Source organism: Spodoptera frugiperda, chromosome 4 (genome assembly GCF_023101765.2).
Source record: "Spodoptera frugiperda isolate SF20-4 chromosome 4, AGI-APGP_CSIRO_Sfru_2.0, whole genome shotgun sequence".
NCBI lineage: Eukaryota > Metazoa > Arthropoda > Insecta > Lepidoptera > Noctuidae > Spodoptera > Spodoptera frugiperda.
In genome coordinates, this window is record NC_064215.1 from 7,728,831 (window position 1) to 7,754,787 (window position 25,957).

The 25,957-nt window shown below is 31.9% G+C and overlaps 1 protein-coding gene across 1 annotated transcript in view; it reads left to right on the forward strand.

Moving 5' to 3' along the window:
• Window positions 1-434: 434 nt before the first annotated feature.
• Window positions 435-25,957, forward strand: part of LOC118272465 (ATP-binding cassette sub-family G member 1) — an 85,293-nt gene continuing 59,770 nt past the window's right edge. The window contains exon 1 of the mRNA XM_035588998.2: window positions 435-734. The gene's annotated coding sequence lies outside the window, so the exon portion shown is untranslated. The remainder of the gene's footprint in view (window positions 735-25,957) is intronic.

A 25,957-nucleotide genomic window follows, 5' to 3' on the forward strand; every position in this document is an offset into this window, starting at 1 on the left:
ATATCTTCTGTAGCACCTATAAAAGCATCAAAGTTAAATTTTAAAAGTATTATCATAGAATTCAATAAATATTTTTTGTGCAAGTACAATATATTGTCTTTTAAATTGAAATAATAATAACATCTTGGCTACTTATTACATTTATCACTACTAGGGTAAAATTATTAATAATAAGCGACAAATGTGATTAATTTATCACTTTTACCTCGAGTTTCGGTAATTATTAATAATAGTAGATAATTATTAATAATTTTCAATTATTCACTCTTACCGTAACATATATACGGATTAAAATAAGAAATGATATTTTTCTCAGTGTATTGTTGACAATTGTCACCATTGGCCCTGTTTGCGAGCGGGTCCCTAAAAATGTTTCAGTGCTGACAGCTGACGGCAGGCGCTCCCGAGTTCGTTGTTATATGCGGTGTTTGTGTTGCGTTTGGCCAGTCACAGTACATCGCTGCGCGCCAACAAGCGCCGGCTGTGCGCGATACTGGCCGTCAACACAATCGAACGCGAAAGTCAATGAAAATTCAAATTTAAAAATCGAATTGCCGAACATTTATGAATGTCATTGCTCTGAGCGTTTAAATAAAATAATATTCCAAATACGTAATATTTTTATCGTAGTGGTATTTTGTGTGAGAAAATTGTTATTTGAAAAAGTGTTGATAATATTTTTGTTTATGCAACATTATTGAAGTGTTTGTTTTACTAAGATTGCATTGAGAAAGGTAAGAGTGCATTTTATTTTATTTATCGTTTAATATTGTTGTAAGTGTTTTAAAATAGTCGCTCGAAAATTTTAGCGACGCGGACGTATTACGTTTGTGCTTTGTCATGTCATTAATAATGTATTGTTTATAATAAATTAAACTAGTTCAGTTACGATGTCTTACTAAATATTTAAATTATTCATGCAAAAATCATTTCTATTATAATTTTATTTTTTAACCTTTTAACGGAGAGTATTTTTCACATAATATTGTACTCTAGGGAGCAGTTTATTAATTCACGCAAACTCATTTGTGAAATAAATGTGTTATTTATTTATTTTAATTGTAATAAACTCCAATGTATGTAACTTACGTACATTTTAATTACAATATTAAGTAGTAACATAATTAATTTATTCCATTAAGAGTCGTAAAATTGTAATAAGTTTGAGAAGGACTTACTAATACTTAAATGTATGATAATTATTAGCTAACAAGTTATTTTATCTAAAAATAAAACTTCTATTTCTCACGCAAGTATAATCTGCGAACTTCTATCTAAAAGACCAAAGTACGAATTTTACCTTAAAAGTCTTCGAACAAAACGTTTTTAAATCTTCGAAACAAAAAAAAAAAACGAAAAAAGCCGTGCTCTACTTTTCTGTAAGTAGAACTACTTACCTAAACGTTTACCTTTGAAAAAAAAAAGTAGTTCGATGGTAAACGGCGCGAACGTGAATTTGCGGTCAAGCGGAAACTGACACATTTGCGTGATTTTTGTTACTTTTTGTTTTTTTTTTGTGACGATGGTGTTAAATCGTACTGCCAGTTGAATTTCTATACTTTCATGGTAATTAGGGGTATGGCTGTCATGCTTTCTATTTTTCTAATGTACGTATACAGTTGTAAAAGTAGATTGCGAACATTGCGGAACTTAATTGTTTTGTTAGTTGTTGCCGTGTAGCGGGTTCGATTCCCGCACGGAGTGACACTTTGTGTGATCCATCAATTTTATTGTTGTTTCGGGTCTGAGTGTCATGTGTATGTGAAATTGTATGTTTGTAAACGCACCTACGACATAGGAGAAAATCCTAGTATGAGGCAACGTTTTAAAAAGAAAGAATGAAAGTTGTCATTGGTAATAATTTGTTTGTGGTCTATTTGATGTCATCTCAGATTTAAAAAGAAATTTAAATAAGTAGGGCAAGAGTTTAAATATATTTATTTAAAACATTCTTAGCTGAGTCAGCTGTTACTACAAGTTTCTATATGTGTCCTATTCACGTTTATGATACCAAGTGCATAATGCACGCTACACACCTTACGGTTTAACTGTGCAGTTTTAACTGTACAGTCGGACTGACTGACGGACATTATACGTGGGTATTATAATCGTGAATAGTTCACAAACTGAAACTTTGAGTTACAGCTGATTCAGTTAAGAATGTTTTGAATAGATACGTATCTAACTCTTCCTCTACTTATTTAAATACTTTTTTAAATCTGAGATGATATCAAATACACCACCAATAAATTATTAGTACTAACAACTTTCTGTATTTCTAAGTTCATATATCACACCTGACAATTTAACTGTATGTACAGTCCAACTTTACAGTTAAAACTCCGCAGTTAAACCGTAAGATTTGTAGCCTGCATTAAACTTATGCAAAAACTTAACTGTATTTATGACACACATTTTATTAGTTACCAATGCAGTTTTCTGTCAAAGAATTCGAAAAAATAACAAGACCGTAAAGTAAAAAATAAAACAATACCATAAATCATACGCAACGTCATGCCTTTTATCCCCGAAAGGGTAGGCAGAGGTGCACACTACTTATAATACAAATGGTGAAAATTGGGTGTACATTTTATAGCGGCATTACGTGTCGTAATGAGCACTTCTGCCTACCCCTTCGGGGATAAAAGGCGTGACGTTGCTTTTTTTTGACATATTTGCTTCGACTTTCCAAAGTGCCTTTGCGGTCTATTTAGAATAAATAATTTTGACTTTGACTTTGACTTTGTAATAAATAGATAGGTGGTGAGCCTATTGCCATATACCGGGTACAATACCCATAAATCAGTTTAGTGACAAAAGCTTGAATAAATTATAATGCAATTATCTCGGTACTTAACCTGGTTACAGATCGTGTAAGGTCAGGGACTTTGCATAAATAAATTCATAGATATCTATTGTAATTATTTATTTTATTTATGACGTCTTTGTTGCAATTGGCTGTTGATAATATCATTATATATAGGTACTTTTATAATGAGCATACTTATTGTTGTTATTGGGAAGACCCTTTCTGTATGTATAGTTTTTATTTGTTTTTTTATTATTGATGGTTAATTACGTATTTATAATGAACCGCAATGTAAAATCACTGAATCGATGTAGAATATTTAAACAATTTTAACAAAATGCCAAAAATGTACATCAGTCTAAGGAATTTAAATTGAAATTGATTTTATTATAATATTAGAACTTGAAACACACCGGAAACTCATAGACACAAATAAACATGGTAAATATCCTGTTTCAAGTTCTAATATTAGTGTTAGTGACCATGTCAGTTTAAAAACTGTTTTTATTATTGATTTCGGTCGCAAATAAGTCGAGTTGACAGTTAGATCGAAGAAAATATAATCTGTATTGCTTTTTTTTTAATCTGTGAAGGTTGTATATAATTTCAGTCAATAATATTAATGAATCTGTGTCTTATAAACTTGTCAAGGTTAGTTTCCATAATCTGCGTTAATGCCTAATGTTATAGATAAGAGCCTACTGTGTGAGCGATAAAGTGAAATTTCTGTTATCTGTCAGTTATTTATCAATTACAGATATTTTATTACCTTGGATAAAGAAAAATAATCTTCATAGAATAGTTCTTAAGTTTCATTTTACATTAAGACATTCTTATAAAAATGACAAACAAATTGTGGAGTAGAACTCAATTTTACGTCATAAATATTAATGTAATGTAATGTATAAATAACTAACCTTCCTCAAGATCGTAAAAAAAAACGTTCCAAATTCAAATCTGACAATTAAAAAAAACTTAACGTCCACATTTTTTCTCTTTCAACGATTTGAAAGATAATTTATACATACTTATACTTACTAGCAGAAGCGGCAAACGTTGTTTTGCTTTATAAATTATTTCTAGAAAAAAGATAGTAGCTCTTTCTCAGACTCACTGAATATGCATATAAAATTTGGTAAAGATCGGTAAAGCCGTTTCGGAGTAGGTAACTAACATTGACATTGAAATTTTATAGGTGTATTAGATAAAAATCAGTCCATTATTTTCAAGTTCTATTGAATGCAAACAAACAGTCAAACCTTTGATCGTTATAATACCAATCCCATAATCCCATGTATAATAATTATAATAACCTATGTCAGTTGCACATCTCAAGTAAAAGTAGAGGCTCAGCGTGCACTCTGTATATTAGGGTCATGGTTATACGATCATCATAAAGATAAAAACACGAGTACAAGTGAAATGCATAGTTTTACTACCACGAGAAATCATTAAGTCATTTTCATCATCATGCTAGCTTTAGAGTTGCAGAAAATAATACTTAGATAATTTTAATTGCAGTTTTTGTTTTAGTTGCGGTAATAGAAGTCTTGTCTTGACATTTGATTCAGTAAAAACTTACTTACCTAATTAAATTTTTAAATTAATATTCTATGTTGGTTGTATTCTATTTGGGTTGTTGTTTAATTTTCTCGGATAATACCTACCTAGGTATCGAATTAAGTGGTGATTTTGTTTTGGTTGAACTAAACACTGACCATGTAGGTCAGGTTTAGCTGCTTTTTAAAATAATTATCAAATTAATAAGCACGAAATTGTCTTAATGGATTTTATATAGAATTATATAAATGTTAAACCAGTCCCTGTTTAACTTTATAACTGATAGAGGAAACTATTTTGTATGGCTGGAGGCTACTATTTATTTCAGGGTCACTCGTAATTATTTTACTATTATCTATTACAATGTATGCTTTATTCGAACCAAATGGGAATCATCGATGGAATACTTTGATAACGTGTAATCGTATTCACGATTAAAAGATAGCTATTACATACGTAGGCAGTTAATCTGTAGAACATAATATTCAAACAGTATTATGCTACCAATATTATTTAAATACGATAAGTAGCTTGTATGTTTGGATATAAATGTATGTTTATTATTCTTTCACGCAAGAACTCCTGAACTGATTTGTATAAAATTCGGCATAGAGATATGTTAGTCTGGGATTATAGTCGGTAAGCTTATTTTTTATCCGTGAATGAAGTTGTTGGCAGAAGTTTTTAGGTGTGGCCACACATGATAAGTGACAGATGACAGAAGTTGCACTATGATTGAAGAATTGATCAACGGATGACTTCATAAATCCTAAATCGCACATATGAAGTTTACATGCGAATAAACATGTATAGAAAATTTCAACGAATAACAATTGGGTAGAAAGTCCGCCAGACACGATAGCTTAACCTGGTCGGAGAATTATCTATGTCTTTACTCATTGTTTCCTAAATAGGTATATTTTGTACGAAATGCCTACACTAAGTTAATTAAAATGTTGCTTTGAATAAACATGAAAAGTGACGTCTTTTGCGGTAATTGTCAATGTGTAATGCTTCATGTTATTTTAATTGTACAGTCAAAATTTCAATGTTATGTAGAGGTGATTGAAAATAAACATTTGGTGGAATTAGACCAGTTAATCCATTTTCGTCGATGACATCAGTTAGTCAGTCAATCATGGATATAAAGCTACAATATAAATGAATAATAAATATTAATGCATTGAAAAAATTAGGCAGACTTAGTAATATTCCTAATGGTATTGAATTATGCTGTAACCAGTAGTTTTAGTCCATGATAGTCAGTAATAAAACTATAAATATTCGTCTAAGGATGAGACGTATCTGATTCAAATTTATTATCCTTTTAATATCACAAATGCGAAACTGTGTATGTTCGTTCGTTTGTTACTCTTTCACGTCAAAACATTTAACCGTCTCTTCAACTGTCAATTAAATGTTTCATTCGTAACACATAAACATATTAAAAACACTTAATTACATACACAAAAGTATTATTAGAATAATTGTTCCGGTATACACGGAGTATGAAATTAATATTTTATTTTATTTAGTAAATAATTATTTTATTCATATGCAATTAGGATTTAAAATAGCAATTAGTAAAGTCTATGAAAGACACAAATAAAATAATTACATATTAATAGAAAAACTTAGGTATTCGGTTAGCTATAAATATGTAGATTAGGATGACTATACATACAAATATGTATAATAATATAATTATATGACATGTATACTTGCGGAAATTGGACACTAAAATACATAAAAAATATTATTCTAAGAATAATGACATGACGTTTTAGGAGTAGTTTAAAATGAGCACCACGTGAGAACCAGATGATTGTTTAATAAAAACAATAAGATAAAGCTAGTGATTGGTTGAAATCTACAGTTTTTCGGGGCTGATTAATTTTGATTGGTGTATTGCGTGACTAAACTAATTCCTTTTCCGAATTATAATTATAATAGTTAGGTATATGCTGTATAATGATACTGTTCTCTGATTCGTTGGAATTCCATACAAATATTTTTCCAGGTAGCAACAAATTGCCTGTGAAGGACAAAATTAAATATAGATATATACAAACCCAAAAAGTTTAATGTTTTATGCCCATTCATTAGCTCAACAATTTGTTTCTTTTTATTTATAATACACATTTGGTATAGTAAACAAATGAAACGGGAAATGTCAATGTGTTTTAATATTAGGATATTATTATATGTATAGATTAGGTAAAATATAAAACATAATTATGAATATATAAAGCTAATAAATACATACTATGTATATTCATAATTATTTAATAGTTACCTAATATCATGTCGAGACATTTTTGTTACTTATTTACCTAAATATGTACATATTATTATAAGTAAATAATGTAAAAGTATATATAGATGTTATACGTATATGATGAGCAAATTATATCATACGATTAAACGAGTTATATTATACTATATTATTTTACAAGTTATTATTTATTATTAAGTATCTAAAATAAAATTTTGTTAGTGCCAAAAACCCATAAATATAAATAAAACAGACGATTAAAAAATATTTAGATCACGAAGAAATAAAACAACAAAAAGAGACAAAGAAACATAATATTTCGATCCAATTAACTGTCTTTTATGCCATGGGTAAAAAAATAATGGGATACCATGAACAACAATAACAACAACACATATGGTCGTCATAAGGTGACTTTGAAACCCTTATGGGGCTGATCTATGCATTCTTTGTGGCCAAATAACATTTGAAACGAATTTATAATTCAAAATACATAAATCACTTAGTTCTAGAAAGATTATTGGGTTAAGAAATCGATATCAATTCGAAGATTTTGTATTGAAATCTGTTACTAATTTAGCCCGTTAGTGAAGTTCCTATAGTTATAGTTACTAGTCTACTTTTGAAGTAAAAAATCGAAAATATAGTAGATGACTAATTTTTATTTTAATGCCCGTCTTAAAGATTATTTTAAAACATTAGACACGTATTGTTTATTTTCTTAGGGAAACAAATACTTTAAAAAAAATATTGATTTAAAATATAGCGTGACGTCACTTCTAGGTACGTATTATACGTAGATATGATGTATGTATTTGCTCCTAAACTTTGACTTGTTTTATCTAAGTATTGTTATCTTATATGACAAAATAAAAATAAAACATGTGTCTAATATTTACTCATTACCTGACTAACTAAATGAATAGATTTTTAATTTTCATATCCCGTCATCATCCCTATTAAAATAAAATTAAACATAAGAACTCTTTTTTATTTTTGATCTGCTGTACTATGATCTGCCAGGTATGACACACATAGCGACATGCCTATATTTCATGTTTCGATTCATACTTCTGTATTTAGGAAACATCGTTGGACGTATACAGTGCAGTAGTAAATAAACTAAATTGCCTTAATGAATACGAGTAGGTCGCGATGCAAACCAGATGTTGCACCAATTATAGTCAATAGATTGTAAACTTGTGCTGTGGGTCCATTGTCCTTTCACATAGATAGGTTATTGTTCTAATATTTTTAGAGTTAAAAAAAGGAAATGAGTACTGTAGTGTGTGTTAATAGTTAGGTACTCGTACGTAAATAAAGTGTTATGCATTTCTTCTTCTTACATTTTTTTTTGATAATTAATCATTACTGGTTCTTAAATAGAAATGTGTCTTCATTCCTTTACAATACAATTATAATTTTTTGTATGGTTTTTAATATTTTATCAATCACTGATAAAATAAACACGATCTTTTTTATGTAGCTTTTTACATTCAGCTTTGAAATGAGGTAAGAACCAGGAAAATTATTAAACATTCGTAAAATTTTGCACATTTGTCATTTATTTGTACAATGCTTTTTTGTAAAATATGTGTATATTAAAAGTATACGAAATACTTATTCACTGGTTAAAGGACATTGACCTCTCACATATGTATTTATATTCAAATATCTATTAAAAGCATGCGCTGACATTGCATAACTACCAAACTCTACGAATATGATGACATGCATGCCATACTAAGAATTTGATATTGATAACTTAAATCTATATTTGGTTTGTTTGTCGTATTCTGAGAATTTGGCAACCGTGCACCCAATAACATTTTGCTTTACCTGTGTATAGAAATAAAGGTCTCGTCTTCAGCCCCTTTAGACAAAATGGTGGTTAAACGCTATTTGAGCGAGTGATCCTTAGATAAATGGCCTTACCCGCTAGTCGATTGAGTCAATAGAAAAGGCATAGCAAAAGGTTTGACATAAGTTGACATAGTTTGTCGAATGTCAGTGTCTAATCTTTTACATTGATTTTTCTAAGATCGACTGGTATTTAAGTGTCATTTGTCTAATTCTAGCGTGACAGTTTAATACACCAATAAAGATTAGGTATCATTTTTAATCGTACTAATATTATAAATGCGAAAGTTAGTATGTTTGTTTATTTGTTACTCCTTCACGTCAAAATGGTTGAAGGAATTGAGATGAAATTTGGAACAGAGGTAGATTATGGTCTGGAATAACACATAGGAATACTTATAGGGTAAAAGCTTTTTGGTTGGGATGTTTATCCGTCAATCACTTTGAAGTTCAGTAGTGAACGGATTTTGATGAAATAGGTTATACAGGCAGGGTATGAGCTGAATTGGGTGATAGGATACTTTAGGAACGCGGGCGAAGCCACTGACAGAAACTATTTACAAATAAGGAAGAAAATAATACCTAAAAAGACATCGTAAAACGATATCTATCACGTCGAAACCATGTGAATTGAACTTTGTTCGCAAATATATAATTATTTTGTATTATTTAATTAATGCGACATATATGGGCCAAGGCTTCCTGATAACGTTATCTAGTTAAAGGAAGCGAATATTGTCGTGGACATTAAGTTGTTGGAACTAGTTAGTAATCAGTGTAATCTAGGTGTCTAGGTTGATTTGATAAAGACTCGAATTTAAAGGTTACTGGATTACGACTAGTACTCGTCTATTCAGTTAGAAGTCTAATGATGTTACTTATTAAGTACTTATGAGCTTTCCGCTTGTGAATAGTGTACCGTGCCGTTTTTTTTTGAGGGTAGAAAATCATCCAATGTCTTCTCCCACCTTGGGTGAGGCGAGAGGGAGTTAGACTCTTACTGACTAAAAACCACCCCGTTCCGACGGCGGCTTTTCGAGCTAGAGCCCCGGTAAACCCGCTAAGTAATCCGCAGCTCCGGAGTGTACCCTGCCTGTGTAACAAATTTCATCAAAATCCATTCAGTAGTTTCAGCGTGATTGACGGACAAACATCCAAACAAACAAACTTTTACATTTATAATTTTAGTATGATCAAGTCAACGTCCGTAAAAGAATTAGGTACCTATATGTACAGCAATTACATGTTTTTATAATTAGAAAAAAAAATTGAATTCATAATTTATAATTCATTGAACTTTAAGCGTGAAGTGTGAATACACTGAGTTGATTTGAGAATAATTTAATATTAGTGAATAAGTATGAAATAATTGCAATTAGTAGTATTTAATTATTTATAAGTAATTCTACGTATCAGATTCAATAAAAAATATTGTAGTGTAAATGAGCATTCAATTGAGACTCTACAGAACGGACTAAAACCTCTTTGTTTAATAAGTATTTTAAATATTTAATGGGTAAGCAAACATCTGATGTCATAATTGACTCAGATTTTTGATCATCTTTCTGAAGGGTTTGATACAAAAACTATTAAATGTTTATTTCATTAGTGCTCATTAAATTCGGACTTAATTCCAATTAAGTATTACCTGGATCCTAAACTCTGTGGGTAGAGTTTAATCTGTTTAATTTACATTGTAAAATAAACCCAAAAAATGATTAATTTATAGCCTATAATTAAGTCTTAATTAGTGTTTTCGTGTTTGTTAGTAACTTTAAAATTATTAAGCTGTTTTTAATTTACAATAACACAGGTGCATGTTAACCATTGTAACACCGACTTTTCTCTATGAGTCCTAAGTAGACTGAACAGTGAGCTTAGTAATCTATACTAATATCATAAGGCTGAAGAGTTTATTTGTTTGAACGTGCTAATCTTTGGAACTACTGATCCGTATTTAATAATTCTTTTTGTGTTGGATATTGCATTTATCGAGTAAGGCTATATAGGCTATAAAACATCACGCTATGCCCAATAGGAGCCGAGCAGAGCGGGTGAAACCGCGCGGAAGTAGCTAGTTTTATTATAACTTTCGTTAGACATACTACATTTTGTGATCATTATAATTTTGTGAGCTTGGCACCGCACACTGGCCACAATCGAAGACTTATTAAGTATTAATTATAGATTTATTCTAAACTTAAAAAAAAAAATGTTATTTTAGCTTAATGCGTAGATTCACACTTGCTCTACAGGTCTATAAAAATATTAAAGGTCTCTATAATAGTCACAGTGACTCAAGAAGAATATAATATTATTTTTTAATAAATTATTTAATCTACGTAATACATAGTCTATTTAAAAAAGTAACAATTCAAGTTTGGAACGTCATCTAACGCTCAGCTGAGTCGCGTACCACGTCATAGAAAGTTCGTTGACCCGCTCCCGCGTGTGTCGGTCAAGGCAAAGATAATATACTATACAGTCTAGTTTAGCAAAACTATAAAAACACAACCTTGTTGCTAATGTTATAAGCCTATTTTTAGCTTGGTAACGGGCACCCGATTTGAATAAATCATAACAAAGCCATTATTTTTCCTTTTTCTACGGATATTTTGAACTTGGAACGTTTTCGAGGTTGATTTTAGTACCTGAAAGCTATTTTTATTCAATTGTTTATAATCAACGGTTTTAGTAGGAAACAAAATCGCTCAGGTCAATAAAAAACATTTCGAAAAATAATACTGAATGCAGAATTAGCTACAACAAAAGCTAATTATTTTGAAGGTACCTAATGTATTTTGTTTGCATCAGACTGTAAATGCATATATTTACAAATTTAAAATGCATTTTTTATTTCACTTAATGAGGTACTTTTTGAAACTATATTATTATGTAACATTCTAGAACACTAAAACTTTATCCCGCGTCGTGTGTCTTGCTCTTTTTGCTAGCAATAAAAATTAAAGGCACGTTTTAGGCTGGTACTAGTGTTAACGACGGAGAGGTTCGTTTATTGGAGAACGAATGAAACGAAGTACATATATATAAAATAATAAAAAAATAATTAATATGTTATCGGCTACAATCGCCTCGTCGTTTGTCGCGGAATACTACTCATGAATATGAGCCTCTAGCATGGCTTGAAACTAGTCGAGTTCCTCGTCAAATAGTTACGTCAGTAAGCAGTAAAACATGATAATAAATTTAGTATGTCTTACGAAAGTTATAATATGTATAACATCGACAGGTGATATCGGGAATCCCTACAAAGTATGATTTAAAATTATAGTGACGCATGATAACCAAGTTTTTGTTACATGTCACTATTAATAACAATTATAGTTTTTGTTCTGTACCTACGCTTGGAATTACCGCGTCCAACGTCATGCGCTTTAACTTAAAAATGTTCTAGAACTGTACACGGTGCACACCTATAAAATATTGTAAGTAATACATTCTAAAATAAATATTATGTATACATTATTTTTTAATTAATTTCAAAATTCAACTCGTACTTTGATGGATAATGACTACTGGTAAGCGTTCACAGGCCTGCATCGTACGCACCGCACACATCGTACGCATTTCGTATGATTTCATCGGTACGCATTGCCGATAATACGATCCGTACGATGCGGATCAGTGGACGCAGTTGTATGAGTTTTTATACAAGACAAATTAAAATCACAAGTGGACGCATACCTTAATAATTAATTTCATATCTACAGTCAACTATTGTATTCACATATTGACAATTATTTTTATCCTTGTTATTGTATGAAGGTAGTTTTTATATTTTAATTAAAATGAACTCAAAAAACACGTGATAATTCTTATCACGTGTTTTTTTCTATTTAAGATTTTCAAAAAGAAACCGGTTTTCTCACGCCTAAATATGAATTAAAGACGTAATTGTTATTATATTACCTATTTGAATTACTGGGGTGAATACCTTGTTTATGAAGAGGATACCTAATACCTACATAACTGTAATAAAATTGATTTATATGGCTTTTATACGAGGCATATTTAGAACATTGCCTTTTACAAAGTAACTAAAATTATGTCAAACTACTTTTTTCGATTATTTCCATAATTTTAATGCTTTGTACGTTAATGAGTCTATTGTAAATCATTTTAAATCATTTACGGCGCGTTCCAATAAACTACCGATCGGTAAATTTGCTTACGAGCCGTAGAATTTTGACATAAGCTCCATACAAAATGTGTCAAAATTTTACGGCTCGTAAGCAAATTTACCGATCGGTAGTTTATTGGAACGCGCCGTTAGTCCTAGTAAATCATTTTCGCAGTTAAACAAAATGTATTAGCATGATTTTATTAAGGATGCGTTGCAACAGAACTTGTTTTTTCATTAGGTATTCACTTGCTGCAGACCCCTAAAATAGAATATGTTTTTACATAACGTTATCATTATTGTTGTATTATCATAATTTACTTTCCAAAATATCTAATTAAAATTATAGTCTCTTACTTCGGATATTCTAAAAATTGGACACAAAGTCAATAATGGAAATCGGGACGAGCAGGATATTAAATGATCGACTGCCCCTCTTGCCATTTTGCATCGCATTATACTACGCATGAGTTTCTGACCGTACAACTACGCATTTCTCACGCACGATGACTCATAGTCATAACTTGTAACACTTTCTTGTTTGTCTTGAGTATAATGCTTAGAGAAATTGTATTTTTCAAATGTAATATTGTACTTAAGATCTAATATAACATTTATATTCTATTGTAGCATCTTTAAAACATTCGTTTATATCGTAAGGCTTAACTTAGAATGTATTTTCGTACATAAATCTAGAAACGCGTGTCGAAATGTCTGTTTCTCTAAAATATTTTTATGCGTTCCACTCTCCTCCCTATTTAGAATCCAGTTAAGGACATATGTCCCACTTTTTATAGTTCCGATTCAAGAATATTGCTTCACAGATTTTGCAATTTTATTCGATTTAACACGAGATTCAGATAGGCAGGTGACTCCATTCGATATTGAGCAAGAATTACCGTAGAATTACATCTACTTAGAAGAAAAATATAAAATGGTTCATATCGATATAAAACGCGTTACCTTTTTGGATGACGTCAATATTCAGCAACAGTTTGAATACTGACGAGGTTTACCCAGTAGGCTACAATATAGGGTTCTTCAAAAAGTAGGGAGTAAATAGGTGTCTTAGCACATTGAATGCCGTGGTGGTCACCGGTGAGTGACGTTAGCGGAGGATTTGCCTTCAACAGTTTTCTATTGGCAGTCAAAGACTTAAGGGTCGTCAAAGCGCATGTCACCAAGTTCATAGGCCACGGTAACCACTTACCATCAGTTGGGCCGTGTGCTTTCTTGCTACCGTCGTGGTATTTAAAAAAAGAATAGTGATGGACTAATGTTACAGCTTTTCGAAATATATTGTATTGAATAATCGACCTTATTCCTAATTATTGAGGCTTAAATTCCGGTATTTACGTTTTCAATGCTTTTCTGGTGCATTATACAGTAATTGTATTCTAATTGACAAGGGCATCTTACGGCCTAGTACCTAATGAATACTTACTTTGCCTTTTTTGTCAAAATAATGTCAGACCTTAAACTGTTGGTACTGTCAGTTTCCATTGTACAAGTATTTCAGTATTTAAATTTATCAGTGTCTATTCCAGAGGTCAGAAGGCCCACTTCCGCAGTACGTTCTAACAATTTCAATGTATTCTGTACACGTATAAATGGAAAGATACAAGCATTACGTGTTTTTGACTCCTCTTCCTTAATTTAATACAGACATTAGATAAAAAAATAACCAGTTGGAAATTACAGCTATAGCCATTATGATTTTGAAAAACTTTTAAGGATAACCGGTTTTATTTTTAAAAAACCGTTTCGCTTTTTTGTAACAGATTATGTAAGTCTACAGCTTGATCGTGTTGCATTTTGGTATGCAAAGTCGTCGTCAATATTACACGGAAACTAATTGACACACTCAGAATCATTTAAAATAATCATTACTTAAATTATGCTTTAGTGATAATTTTCTTCCTAAAACAATTGCTAAGGACTATGTTAAGTTGCCAATAAATTACTCTTAGTAGCCGTACAGACCTATTATACAGATTTTTGGTATCATTAACTGAAGAAAGATGGGCCAGTAATTTAACTGATGATTTAAGTTTATGAACAATTATAATAAAGACTATGAATAAAATAAAAAATTACGAGTGTCCATGTCCAATTGTCCACATCATGCTCGTTTGCCTACTATTCCATAAAAAAAATTAAACTCTGCTCTATTAAGTCACCGATCAAAGTCCTGTGAACCATGACCAGTACAGTAATATATAAATAAAGAAATTATTCTCTTATCAGTAATAAGTTAATAACAAAAGGAATACAGGGTCATTGTTATAATACAAGTAATGATTCAGATTTAACTGGCAGCTGCGTTAATCACGCCAGTAATTGGCTATAAGTCAATAAAATCATATTTACTTTATAAAAGAGATATGCTGAGACGCACTTATTTAATGACGTCATATTTCTTTCTTCTATAAGAAGTTATTTATCAATAAATGTTTGTGTATACGAGGAGTTTAAAGTTCTTTCTTTATATGCACTACTACGGTTGCACTACGCGTTGGAATATTGATCGAACAGGGTTCATTCACTTCTGTGGCTTTTCCATGGATGTATGTGAGTATTTATGGACAATAGACATTGGACATGCACTAGTGATTTAAAAACTACGCGCGATTTATTCATATTGTGTGTCGCGTGGTGAGATTTTCGCGCGGTAGGTTGAGCTACCGGCTAGGCCCAAGCGGGTTATTCTGTGCCCAAGCGCTCAAGTTAATCTTGTCATCTTATGGAAGCGGTCTTTTGGTACCCGTTCTAACTTCTAGAACATTCGTCGTCTTTCGTCGTCGAAGGCGGTTTTGTAAACAAAATTTCTTGCAAAACACATGTTTTACAAGTTTAGCAATATGTCTGGCTCGGTGTTACAACTGTTCGACGAATACTCGTCATTGATGTGACATAATTTCGATAACAAATGTAACGGTCAGTTTGTACGAGTAATTTATATGTATAGTTTTTAGAAACAGTTTTAGTAACATGCTAGGTAAAACTGTACTAGAGGTTTTAAGGCATTCTTGTATGTATTTATGTATTAAGTATAGTGTGTTGTGTAGGGATAGTATTTGGAATTATTTTTCGTACTTTAAACCTTGAGATTATCATTTCAAGGTTTATATTTACGTGATACAAGCCGACTTTCACATGGATGAATTTGATTCTAGAAAAATCAGTCCGGAATATACAGACAATCTTTAAATGAAAGTATCTATGCTATGTTAAGTATATATGCTATGTTTCTTGAAGTCTCAATTTCTCTATTAGATAACACAGCAAATATTTATGAAGGTAAGCTATTTTACGAATGAAAGTAAGAGTCTATATAGAACGTTCTGTAACAAATCGCAGATAATTTCACATTCTATAACAACTGTTATGTTATGTAATACTGAGTTAAATAAGTTTTCTTGCTGACCGTGCTAATGAAGTAATATCAGATATTAGTTCAAGGCGAAGTTTTTGCGTATCTCCATTCAAATGTTTCATAGTTCAATATTGTAATATGTATTGTGAAACTGATAATGTGTAATGACAAAATGTTTAATACGTGATTTATCAGAACGAACATTTGTTTTGTTTTAGTTTCGTAGGTATATTATGGGCAGTGGCGTAGCGTGCTTTAGCGGGGCCCCGTATAAAAATTTGTTTGGGGCCTCTCTTTCTTCCCTTTTTTCTTTGGTCCCCCCAAAGAAAATTGGCGTTGGATGACATTTCCCGCCCTGTCCCTCAAGCCTCAAAGAGGGGACTTACTGATGCTATAACAATGAGCTGTTATGTTTTGAACGCCTTCTTTACGCGAAATTAAAAGGAAATGATAATTTGGACTTGAGTTAATTCTGCAATAAAATAACAAAATGAAAGAAAGTAAAAAGAAAGAAAGAAAAACCGTTTAATTGCACCGATTACAAAAATAATAAACATATTAATAACTGGGAAGTTCTTATTTTTTGCTTATGCACGTTGGGCCCTATAACCCGGGGGCCCCGTATAATTGATACGGGGCCGGGGATATACTAGCTACGCCCCTGATTATGGTATATAGTATCTACTTATGTTTACTGCCTTTGTTTAGTTCCAAACTGAATGATGTCATTCGTAGCGAATTCATTGTAAGCCCTTTTATTTATTATTTTATTTATTTAATATGTATGGCACGTGTTGTTTATCTTTTGTATTTCAGAAACAAATATCCGTACTTAATTTTACGTACCTATTATTCATTTAGAACAATATTTTTATAGACTTGTTAGTGTCGTATGCAAACAATAATTATTTTATTGTTGATAAGACAAATCAGCAATCTGTTTTATTTATTTCTGATAATAAGTCACTCACGTGAAAGTAAAATTATTGATAAACTCGTAAATTATCTCATAACATGATATTCTAGTTAGTGATAAGTTTAAACAATGTACTATGTATACATATGTGATTATTTTTATTACATTTACCTTTCATTTACAAACATAATAAGTTTCGGGTACAATTATTGGGTCGGTTAAATGTGTATGTGAACTTGTATGTTTGTAAACGCTTCCACGACACAGGAGAAAATCCTAGTGCGGGGCAACGTTTTTCAAAACTAAAAAAAATATACTTCCTACATACGCCTACAGATGGACTCTAATAGTTTTTATTGGACTTCTTACATAGCATAGTGTATCTACTTATACCTATGTATATGTAAATGACATAATAAGGGCCAAAAGAGCTCATGGTTAAAGTATAGCGGAATTTTTCGACGTATATTATGAATTTTTGGCGCGCACAATAAAGCAATTGTTGAGGATAATACATTGTTATTGTGAATTGTAATAAAACACGTTTCCTGTTCCCTTTATTTTTATTTAAATAAGGCGTATTTATTTAATTGTCGTATTTTATATACAAAACTTTATGTTTTATTGATACACCTTAGTACCTGATATATTTATTTATTGCATGTTGGTATAATTTTTCGTACACTGCGAATTTTATCAAATTGCATAGAATCTTATACAAATACTTACTATTATATAAAATTTGTTTATATTAGTTTGTTTGAACGGGCAAATTTCTGTAACTCCGGGCCTGATTTTAATTCTTTTAGTGTTCGTTAGTCCATTTATCTAGGAACGTTATAGGCTAAAAAACATCACACTATGCTCAATAGGAACCGAGTAGAGTGTGTGAAACCGCGCCGGAGTCGCTAGTGTGTACATATTATGTAGGTACGTAATAGGCATGGTTATGAGAATTGAACTTTGACCAAGCAGTGAGTGGGAAGAAATTTCACCTATTACTTATTTAATATATCCAATTAAAAAATTGCGATCGTCTGACATAACGAATGAATGAACATTGCATAATTAAAAAATCAATGACCATTTGACTAAAAGACCATTCATTTTTTAAAAGTGAACCGTTTAAAAAACATTTTTAAAACTGAACCTTCAAATTAATAGCAATTTTTAACTGCAGGAATTACTTATACAGGAAAACTATAAACCTTTTTATTACACTTACTTACTTAAATAACTAAAATAATAAAACGCAGGACTGAAAACACAAAAGGTACTTAGGTAGATATTAAACGGTTCAACCTGTAAAAAAGAATATGCAAATTAATTTGATCACTTAAAACCTTTGACTATGTTGACAAACAACATTTTAAGGAAACAAATTAAGCATACCTACAATAAAAAGTCTTCAAATATGGTTTAAATTTGCAAATCCACATCGACATAAATAATTATTGATATGCGGGATCAAAATAAAGGCAAGTCTATCAACCAAGATTATGCTAATACCCAATAAACACTAATATTATAAATGTGAACGTATCTTTGGATGTTTGATCGTCAATCACGCTGAAACTACTGAACGGATTTTGATGTTTGGTGTACAGACTGGGAATGAATTTACTTGGGTAATAGGATACTTTTTATTCAACGAAAACGCGGGTGAAGCCAGTGGCTGATGCTAGTTACACAAAGTTACATTTTTTATCTTATCAAAATTGATTTTAAAAGTTTATTACTCACGGTTTTATTTGAAATTAAAATACGGACTTTTGATTCTTTTATAGCTAAGTTTAATAGCTTGAAATTATAAGCCATTAATAATTATTTGAATGTGCTAATGATTTGTTTTAGTTTACATAGCGCCGAACGCGCTCTCGTTTCGATCTCGTTAAACGTAAAGTAAACTCGTACTAACTTATTATCCGAAGGGAAAGAGTAAAAGTTGAGCAAGTTTGGACTTTATTATGTTACCTTTAAGAATTGTAACTGTTTACAGAATAGTCCAGCAGGTATCTTCTTTAAATGGTTAAAGATTACTATTTTACGGGAAAAATAATAATCGAATTTAATGGCAATGAATAGGTACCTGTGTAAATTGTAGTTTTCGTAATATTGAGTTGTAGATTGCGACGGGCGACCGTAGTCTTATTGTGCTCTCTTGGGCAATATTTGTATGGCATTACTCAAATACTTCTTACTACGCTCCGTTGCAGCTTAATGCTATTAAATCTACCTTATAAAGTAGTCGATTTAATGATAGACAATGCTCAGCTTTGATTGCTTGTGAACATCGATTATACAATATCTTTTAACTAAAATGTTTTATCTATAATATGAATGCTTACCATCATCCTCAGTAAAGTATTAGGGAACACTATATACGTAGATAGGGAACGCGATCCTCCTCTTCCTTGAGTGTCTCAGGGCGGGAGGATTGTGAAATACCGACTCTCACGAGTCGAGATGTAAGGCATTACATCAATTTGATGCTTACAGCCCAAAATAGGACCAAATGGAAAGTAATGAAGGAGGCTTACGCAAAATTGGTTGAAAAAGGATTAAAATGATAATGTTTTACCTTGAAAATCTCTATGCAATACGAAAATGTTTAAATATAGACCGTATTAGAATATAATTAAGTATTATTTAGGAATACTTATGGTAATCTAAACAAGTTCATAGCCATAATGTAATAACCAAAAGATTTATAGGTAAAACGAAACACTCGATTCAAGACCGAAATAAAAACAAAAATTACATATTATGTAATGACTACGATCAATATAATTAAATTCTATTCATTATATATTAAAATAGAATAAACACACTTTTTATACATTTAGATTTATTAAGTTTTTGTAAAGACGATGAACTTTTTATAGAAAAGTTGGTACGACATTATTTATAATTTTAATAATCATCTACTCAATGTTTTTTTTTTAACCAAAGCTCTTCAAGTTAAGGTGCAAGTCATCGATTTTTATTATGTACTAGCTTCTGCCCGCGGTTTCGCACGCGTTCTCATAGGATAAGAAATGAAAAGCCTATGTGTTAATATTCTAGACCATAATATACCCCTGTTCCAAATTTCATCCCGATCCCTTCCGCCGTTTTGACGTGATTGAGTAACAAACACATAAACTCAAAACAAAACAAAATCGTAAGACTTATTTCTTTGCCCGCGTCCCGTGTGATAAAAGGTGTCCTGTGTATAAAAAGTATTCCAGACAATAATCTAACCCTGTTTCAAATTTCATCCCGATCTCTTCAACCATTTTGACGTGATTGAGTAACAAAACAAACATACATACAAACACACAAACTCACAAACATTCGCTTTTATAATATTAGCAACATTGTATTCTTAGTATTCTGTGGTATTATGTCCGTTTTGTATAAACCACTACATTCTTATTATTATAAACCACATACATTTATTATGTTTTTAAAAATAAATTAATATTATTAACCACGCAACCTTTACTGTTCTGAGACAATAAAATAATTAACTTGATGAATAATTGAAAATATAAATAAAGTATGCGTCAATATTTACTGTGAAATTGGGTCACATCCCTCTAGTGGGAACTTATAATAATGTAGAGGAATATAAATAACTGATCAAGTACATAGGTATATACTATATTTTTATATTAACTATAGTGTGACATATTAAATATGTATACGCGACGTCGACGCGTCTGCACACGCTGCTCATGATGAAGAGACCTTCTGTATATCGAAACTAGTAGAGATTTTCTCCATTATTGTACGCGAGTAGGTAAACCGTGATTTTTTAGTAATTTACATATATACTATAAAACGATTTTACAGTAAAATAAATAAAGGTGGAATCGATACTTCGGCTCAAAAAGCCAAAGTACGAACAGGGTGGCTTTTTGTAAGAGTTCGACACTCCTCTCACCTCGTTCAAGGCGGGAGAAGAAATTGGATGATTTTTCCCTCTTAAAAAAAGACCTGTATTCGGTCTCACACATGACACCGCATATCTGCATTAAGTATATATCTTAGTTTTTATCTAAGAATTATTGAAGCATCTGCGTCACTTTATCTACGTCTGTGACCATCAATTATCTATTTTTAATACAATAATCTTCAAATTAATTAAAATTTATAACCCATAATTTATATTTTTTAGAAAATATAATTTAATTATGGCTAAATACCTGATCATGCTAATCTCGGCTTAATACTTATATCATTTATAAAAACATTAATGATTTTTCGATGGTTCTAGATGGATGTTCTATTTCACTTTCACTTCCTTGACATGAATAGGTTAGACAAGGACGCACATAATTGTATATTTCAGAATTCATATGAGACGGTTTTATAATAATATGTAAGTCGGAATTGCTAGCTAAGATAGACAAATATTTAAAATTGATTATTATCTCCATTAATCCGACAAATGAACATAAATAGCTGTATCCTAGATGCCTACCTATTATAAAGCTTAACTACGTGATCAATAAAAAATTATTCCGAAATATAATATAGTCTAGAAGCAAATCATGTACTAAGACAAAGTAAATAGTAGCCAAAATTATTACAAAAAATGGCAAAAAGCAAACAATAGAATTAGCTTCTGCCCGTGGCTTCGCCCGCGTTTCCGTAGGAGAAAAAGTCACCTATGTGTTATTTCACACTATAATCTACGCCTTTTTTAAATTTCGTCAAGACCCCTTCATTCGCTTTACCACAATTGAGTGTTTACTCAATTGTGGTAAAGCGAATGAATGTGTTTACACAAGCACACAAACATACAAACATTCGCATTTATAATATTAGTAAGATTTAGTGCACACAAAATTATTGCTTCTTTTATAATATAATATATTTTGCATATAACATTCATATTGAATACCTACTTAAATCCTGTCTATGTCGTCTGTCAGCTTTCAGCCTTCAACTTAGGCTTTCTAACACAAAAACACCTCATAAACAGTTACTCACACATTAAAGAAATCGTCGCACACAAACATGAAATTAAAACTGCGATTTTTTGCAACGATATCAGTGTTTTCGAAAAAAAGATACCGTAACCATTTCGTAATTTGACCATACTCGTATGTACCTGTTACATATTACTAAAGAAGTTTAATTCACTTGTTAGCAACACATATTTCATGTTACAAGGTGTAATTAGAATTGCTATGCCCTTGTAGATGTGGCTCCCCAATTTATGGCCACCGTTGCCATGGTTACCACACAATGTTTAGGTATGTGTAAGCCAGTTTACTAGCTTGTGAAAGCGTGTAATGTTCGAGAGAGATCTACCGAGAAGCGGTATTGGAACGGCTTTTACTTAGGTAAGATACTGGTCTAACTTACAAAGAATATAAGCTTGTAAAAAACTATTAAATTGCAAGTCATATAAATTTGCTACGCTACAACTAAAATAGATACATATTCATACGTAGGAGGTACATACATGTCTATCAGTTCTTTATATCTAGTTTTGAACTAGGTTTATTCATATTTCAACTTAAAAAAACAAAAAAAAGGAAGAGTTTCTCGGTAACTTATGAGTACTACATAACTACAACTACTAAAAAATTGGTAATATTATTAATAGCAGATCAAATTAACAAAAAAGTTTTTTCGTAAGGAAATACATAGGTACAGTGTAACTAGTGTTAATAAAAAAATAATAAAACAACAGTAATATAAGGTTATTGTTCCAATTCTTTATAATAATATACTGACGATGATGTACTGACTTCTTCAAGCATCTAAGTCAAGGCTATGTGTAGGAACAGTTAGAATTTCAGCGTAATTAAGCCTACGGTAGATCAGTAATGAGATTTTTTACAGCTTCGTCGGCGCCTTTACGGTACTTTCACAGAGTATTCTACTAAAAAAATTGTAAAAGCCTAAACCTATGTTCACAATGTAAGCGTTAAGCGCGCGTTTACAACTATCTATAATATTTTATTTATGTAGTTGTAGTTATGTCCTTCACGCTTTGTTATTTTTAGAATGGGGGAAAATCATCCAATGATTTCTCTCACCTTGGGCGAGGCGAGAGGGAGTGCCAGACTCTTACTGACTAAAAACCACCCCGTTCCTAGTCCTGCTTTTCGAGCCGGAGCCCCGGTAAACCCGCTAGGTAGTCCGCAGCTCCGCGCGCTTCACGCTTGCCATGTGAACCTAGGCTAACACATACCTTTTGACTAGAAACGGTTACTATATGTAGATATTTATTTAACTTGTTATTGACTACAAATAATTGTTAAGTTTTCGAACAATTCGGTCAAAGTTATCCTTGGGTATTTTTTACATAGAAATTCCCAGTAAAAGCAAATAGATTCTCTATTTACACTGTATTTAGAATCGTACTTGGTTTATCCCTTTGTAGAGGGACTAGTAACAAAATTAGCAGTGTGTATAAAAGTACATAGAAACTCGACTAGAACCAACCTCTTCGGTGAACAGATGTACTTAAGTAAATACTAATTGATTAATGCAATCAACGGACGTTTATGTAAATGTCTAGCTAAAAAAACTAATTACTTGTATAACAATAAAATGATATGTTGATATCTACCGGCGATTAATACCATGATGATTGTCAATTCTATTCGATGACTATAATGGTTTAAAAAAATAAGTAGACAGACGTGCATTTGTTTTTTGTATTATGCAAATTAATTTGTTTGTTTCCATTACTGTCCGCATAGTGATTCATAGAATTAATGTACAGAGAAATAATATACAACGCGACGCCTTTTATCCCCGAAGAAATGTACACTCACTTTTCACCATTATTTTGTGTCGATATGGTAATAGGGGTGACCTTATTGCCATATACTGGGCACAATTCCAGACTACTGATTTTTTTTCGAAAAACCGAATAAAGTTTAGTAATACTTTGCCCGACTTGGGAATCGAACCCGAGAACCCTTGTCGGGCAGTCGCACTTACGATCACTCGTCCAACGAGGCAGAGAAATAATATCACGTGGATAAAAAACCCTATCAGTTTAAGTAAATAGGTATTGGTACGCGGGCAAGTGGGTAAGTAGTAACTACCAAATTAGCATGTAGTTCACAAAAGTATTGTCGAACATACACGAAAATAGAATAAGCAAATACATGATTAAATATTCTCCAATTCATAACCAATGAATGAAGTTATTTGACACTAGTACTTACATATTTTTTCTAAGTATGTGCGAATGTTACGAAACATTTGCACAAGCGTAACTTTCTTTTCTATCCTACTAAAGGTTATGCTTTGTCTTGCTTACAGAATGCTTAAATATATATCCTCTAAGTAGTTTCATCATGATAAAATTGTTTGCTCAAAGAATATCCACTTAAGGTAAACGAAAGTTGAAGTACTTAGAACCTACTGTAAAACTATAAGGCTACTTACACACTGCGCTTAAGGCGATTAAGAACATGCGGATCCAGTTTTTCGTTATATAATTTTGAATAGGCCTTTAACCTACTTACAATAGTAATTTTGCAGGTGGATCTTTAAATATCGATCGACTGCACGGTTGGCGCGGTGGCTAGGCAACTGGCTGCCGTGCAACGTGTAGCGAGTTCGATTCCCGCACGAAACGATTCTTTTTGGGATCCACAAATTGGTGTTTCGGGTCTGAGTGTCATGTATAATTATGTGGATTTGTATGTTTGTAAATGCACTTACTACACAGGAGATAGTCCTAGAGCAGGGCAACGTTTAAAAAAATGTGTGTTTATGTAAGATAATATGTCAAATATACTTAAATTCTAATCAGAGGTTTGTCAAAGTCATAAGTCTAGTGTCCCAATCGGTATTTCGTTAGTATTAGTATGCGTAGGCGTAGTTAGTTTAGGCTAGGTGACCCTTGGCACAGAATTTTGGTTGAATGCGTTAAGCTGAAGGTCTAGCTCAGTGGCGCGCCATTGGCCTTATAGCAAAGGCCTATGTCCAGCACTGGAAGGAAACGCTGCTGATGAGGATAATAATTTTAAAAGTAAAACATCTGATTGATAATGAGTAACGTATAACAACTGACTGACAACAGCCAATGACGAGCGATAATGCGATTGAGCTCATAAACGAAAATTAGAATTGAAATTTACAGAATAGCTTTTTTTTGAGGCGAAAAGTCATCCAATGACTTCTTCTGCCTTGGGTGAGATGGGAGGAGAGTCAGACTCTTAAAACGGGCAACTTAGCAACGGGGTGGTTTTTAGTAAGAGTCTGACACTCCCTCTCGCCCCGCTCTGGCGAGAGAAGTCATTGGATGATTTTTCCCCCTTAAAAAGAAGCAGATACAATGCGCTCTTACCCTTAATCTGTAGTAGTACTTGTTGTACCAGTTTGTTGTCACGGTATGCGCGACCACAAACAACAATTGTGGTCCGTTGATGACTTAGCGTTACGTAGTTATTTGACCTCGGCAAATAAAACGCGAAACCAATGCAGTCACCCGCTCGTTTCTTGTACTATTAGGAAATACTGTTAAAGATATTATAGTTTTAGTGTTATGGAAACCGTTTCAATTCCAATGTTTAATAATAATGTGGTCGTGTTATACTATGTGATATCAGTACCTATGCTTGAAGTTATATGTATTTGAATATTTGAAAAAAAAAATGTTTTTCGGCTTACTCACATAACTATTTGACGAGGAACTCGACTAGTTTCAAGCCATGCTGGAGGCTCATATTCAGCAGCAGTGCGACAGTCGTGTGACCCGGAATGCTGCTCATGCGTGTAAATGGGCTGAAAAACATATACAATGAAGTAATTTTGTCTTGATTAGGTACCATAATTATGTTTTTAAGAAAAATCTTAAAGGGTATTTGACATTACAATACGAAATTCATGAACGGAACTCATGGAGTGTTGATTGAAGAATAAACTGTACTTAATTTTTTATTACTTAAGTTATAATCATTATGGCAAACACTTTAAAGTTTAATCATCTGAGTGTTCTTCAATTTCTTAAGGACTTCAACTCTTCAGAGTTAATATCATTAATACCAAGTTAGCTT